Source organism: Chrysochloris asiatica, unplaced genomic scaffold, assembly GCF_000296735.1.
Source record: "Chrysochloris asiatica unplaced genomic scaffold, ChrAsi1.0 scaffold00034, whole genome shotgun sequence".
Taxonomy (NCBI): Eukaryota; Metazoa; Chordata; class Mammalia; order Afrosoricida; family Chrysochloridae; genus Chrysochloris; species Chrysochloris asiatica.
This window is the reverse complement of record NW_006408552.1, coordinates 11,430,141-11,435,227: the sequence shown is the minus strand read 5'-3', so window position 1 is coordinate 11,435,227 and position 5,087 is coordinate 11,430,141.

Genomic DNA, 5,087 nt, shown 5'->3' with positions numbered 1-5,087 from the left:
CGGACTAGAAAGCAATAGATTTCTTGCTTCTGCCACAGATTCCCCCAGCTGTGAGCCTTCCAACCTTCTAAGGATTCCTTTATATGTGGTTCAGAGTTCTGGGACCAGCCCGTGAGCCTGCTTGGTCGGGAATTCTGTGTTGTTGTTGGCGGAGCTCTCTGCTATACGTCCACCTGATCCGCCATCTTGTTTGTTAGCTTCTTTTTTTTTTTTTACCTTCCATCTTCTTTTGATGCTTTCTGCATTGTTAAATAATTTGCCTATGTTGTTGTTAGGTGCCATCAAGTCAATACCAACTCATAGCAACCCTCTGCGCAACAGAACAAAACACCACCCAGTCCTGGGCCAACCTCTCATTTGCCCACAGACTCCTTCAATGCCGCAAGTCAAAGTTTGAATTTTTTCTTCAGTTCTCTAAGCTTGAGAAATGCTGAGCGTGTTCTTCCTTTTTGATTTTCTAACTCTGGGTCTTTACACATTTCGTTATAGTAGTTGACATTTTCTTCTCGAATTGAATGCAGAATGCAGAAATCATTGGACAATATCACTGATACCCCATGCAAGTAAAGTTTTACTAAAGGTAATACAAAAATGGCTGCAAGCATACATTAACAGAGAACGTCCAGAGGTTCAAGCCATATTCAGAAGAGAATGTGGAATGAGGGATATCGTTGCTGATGTTAGATGGATCTTGGCTGAAAGCAGAAAACACCAGAAAGATGTTTACCTGTGCTTTATTGACTATGCAAAGGCTTTCGATTGTGTAGATCATGACAAGCTATGGACAACATTGTGAAGTACGAGTATTCCGGAACACTTAATTGTGCTCATGGGGAACCCGTACATTGACAAGAGGCAGTTGTTTAAACAGAACAAGAGAACACAGAATGGTTTAAAATTAGGAAATGTGTGTGCCAAGATTGTATTCTTTCACCGCACTTAATCAGTCTATATGCTGAGCACATAATCTGAGAAGCTGGATTATGTGAAGAAAATTGTGGCATCAGAATTGGAGGAAGACTCATTAACAACCTGTGATATGCAGAAGATACAACCTTGCTTGCTGAAAGAGGACTTAAAATACTTGCTAATGATGATCAAAGACCACAGCCCTACGTATGGGTTGCATCTCAATGTAAAGGAAACAAACATTCTCACCACTGGACCAATAAACAATATCCATATCACTGGAGAAAAGATCGAAGTTGTCAAAGACTTAGTTTTGCTTGGATCAATCATCAGCACTCATGGAAGCAGCAGTCAGGAAACCAAACGACTTATTATATTAGGCAAATCTGTTGCACAAGACCTTCTTAAAGTGTTCAAGAGCAAAAATGTCACTTTGTGGACTAAGGTGCACCTGACCCAAGCCAGGGTATTTAAATAACCTCATATGCATGCGGAAGTTGTACAGTGAATAAGGACGACCATAGAAGTATTGATACATTTGAGTTATGGTGTTGGAGGAGAGTATTGAAAGTATCATCCACTGCCCAAAGAAAAAACAGATCTGTGTTGGAAGAAGTACAGCCAAAGTGCTTCTTGGAAGCCAGGATGGCCAAGCTTCGTCTCTCATACTTCAAATATATCATCAGGAGAGGGATATCATGTTTGTTAACGTGGAGGGTCAGGTAGAAAGTGGAAGACCCTAACGAAATGGATTAGCACAGTGGTGGCAGCAGTGGGTTTAGGCATAGCTACAATTGTGAGGTTGTCCCAGGACCTGGCAGTGTTTCGTTCTGTTGTACATAGGGTTGCTGTGACACGGTACAGGCTTGATGGCACCTAACAACAACAACAATAATCTATGTGCAAAAATATGAAGCAACACTTGTAGTGTATACCCTTTGGTTGATTGATGATGCATGGAGGGAATTGTAACCATTGCAATGAAACGATATACAATAGGATGAATGTTACATGTTCTCCCATGTAAACGATCACATAATTCACAATAAAACATTAATATATATATATATATATATATATATGAAGCACCAACCATTGCTCCCACAGCTCTCTCTACTCTATGTACTGGGTTTGATAATCCACGGCAAATTATAACCTGTTAACTTCCCTTATAAACCCCATAGCTGTGAGTATGGTATCTGAATTCTGTGTGACCAATGATTGCAACGGATTATCAAACCCAGCTGCTCTTCGGAAACCCTATACAGGGTTGCTATGAGTCAGAACCGACTCGACAGTACTTAACAACCATAACAGACTATAGCTAGAAGAGACATTAGCTAGCTCACTACACCACACCACACTGTGTATCTATCCTCTTACCGACGACTTACCTATCTGTATTGTTTTAAATTCTGTGTATCTATCTATCGCTCATCTCTCTGTATGCTATCTACCTACTTATTTACCTTCTATCTATGTATCTATCTGTCTACCTTTCTATATATCAATCCACTTGGACTCTTGGTGGGTGAAGTGCTATTGCATAAGCACTGAACTGTGAACCACAAGGTCAACAGTTCAAACCCACTAGCTGTTTCTTGGAAACCCTATACAGGGTTGCTATGAGCCGGAACTGACTCAACGACACTTAACAACAGCAATCTATCTGCTTACCTACCTACCTATCTATATGGTTTTCAATTCATTTTAAGGATGTGTTGATGTACCTACGTATGTATCTATCATATGTCTATGTATTATCTACCTATGTATCTATTATCTGTCTATCTATCTTTCTGGGTATCTATCTACCTAGCAACCTAAATCCTAGTGTGGCGCTGTAGGATCAGCACTGGACTGTGAACCACAAGGTTGGCAATTCAAACCCGCCAGAACTATCTATCTATATTGTTATAAACTCTTTTTAAGGCTGTATTGACAATAGATATTGTTGTTGTAAAGTGCCATCAAGTCTGTTCCAACTCATAGCGACCTTATATAGGGTTTCCACGGAGCAACTGGTGAATTTGAACCACCGACCTTGCAGTTCAAACCATCCTTGCAGCCCAGCGCATTAACCCGCAGTGCCACACCGAGACTCCCTATGTGATTGTGGAGATGACCTTGTCCAAAGTCTACAGGGCAGGCAGTTTGGAAGGGAAGATTCCAAGCAGGTGGGAACCCCACAGGCATGTTGCTCTCAAGTAGTCAGGTAGGAAAAAATTCCAGACCCAGCTGCTGTTTGGAATCTCTGTGCTTAGGGAAGCCCTAAGCCCCTCTTGCTCTCTCTCTTTAAAAATTAGTCTTTAATTTTAGAACTGTTTTATATTTACAGAAATACCCCACACTTAGTTTCACCTCTTGTTCACATTTTACATTTATATGGTACATATGTTACAACCATGAAACCAGTCTTGGTATGTTATTATGATCTAAAAATCTGTATTTCATTCGGATCTCCTTAGTTGTTTGTTGTTGTTTTTTAACCAATTGTCCTTTTTTGATTCCAGAACCCCACCCAGAATGCCACAGCGCAGTTAGTCTTCAAGTCTCCTCAGTTTCTTAGACCTTCCTTGTTTTTGGCAAGCTTGACAGTTTTGAGAAACACTAGTCAGATATTTCCGGATTCTGGTGGCACACTCAATTAAGCGTTGGGCTGCTAACTGAAAGATCAGTGTTTTGAACCCACCAGCCGTTCAATAGGAGAGAGATACAACTACCTGCTTTCCTAAAGATTTACAGCCTCAGAAACCCATTGGGGACAATTCTGCTCTGCCTTCTTGTTGTTGTAAGTGCTGTTGAGTTGGTTGCAACTCATAGCAAGGTTTCTGAGGAACGACTGGTGGATTTCAAATGCCAAGTTTGTATTTAGCAATCCAGTGCTTGTCCTACAATGCCCCACCAGTCAGAATTCAACTCAGTGGCTGTGGGCAGTGGTAGGTGCTCAGATGTTTTGTAGTATGTCCCTCAACTAGAGTTGTCAAATGTTTTCCTTAGTCTCTGTATCTGAGGGATTAGGCCGAGCAGGAATCTAGGGGGAACAAGACTATAGAAGTAAAGTGCCATTCACATCATATCACATCAGATCAAGGGTATATGCTTTCAACCCGGCTTCTTGTTACAGCTACGTGCCAGCGAGTCAGTTCTGACTCATATCAACCCAGTAGTTCGTAAATCTTTATGGAACCAGAAAACCACAAATTTCCCCCTTGGAGCGCTTGGTGAGTTTGAACTGCCAACCTTGTGCTTATTGTCCATTGCTGTTTATTGTACAGCACCGCCTTGTCAAAATGATCGTTGAACTTGATTGATATTGACCTTGATCGCTTGTCAGGTTTCTACACTGTAAAGTTCTATTTTTTTTCCCTTTCCCCTTTTCTTTGGAAGGAAGTCAGTATGTGCAGCCAACACTTAGATATTTTTTTGTGCGTGGCGTAACTACATGTGAAAGGGGCTTCTAAAAGCTGGTGGGAAAATGCAATGAAAGGATAATGGTATATTTTTTGGAATTCTGCATGGGAGGTTCGACTATTCTCTATTTATATCATCAGTATGAAGTCATGGATATTTCTTTTATACGTTGGTGATAATCCAGACTCCTTTCTTTGCTGGCTCAAATCGTTCCTGCTTTGGCCATTGGGAACGATTCCACTTGGCTCCTGTGGTTCTTTGGCATAACTCCATGAATGCTTCTCTCGTTGAACCGTGACTAATTCAGCTAGCATTTTATAAACTGTTCAGAATTCATATGTTTTTAGGAACCAGACAGAATGTTTAAATGTATTTCGAACACTAAAGTTTATCATTGTCGGCTAGATGAGCAGAAACCTGGCAAGCAGAACAGAAGGAGTGAGACGGCTCACGCACTGTGAGCACGTTGACCAGTTGTCCCCGAACAATGTATGTGGATATTGTTGAGTGGGAACCTGAACTGCTGTTGTAAACCTATACTGAAAGTACAATAAAGTTGTAAGTGCTGTTGAGTTGGTTGCAACTCTTAAAGGCTATATTGGAGAGTATGGAGGTTATAGTCAGATAAAGCAGCACCATTAACTCTGTGCTGTGTAAGCATTGGACTGCGAACCAGAAGATCAGTGCCTCTAACCTGCCAGTTATTCCATGGGAGAGAGATGAGACTATCTGCTTTCCTAAAGATGTACAGCCTCAGAAACCCA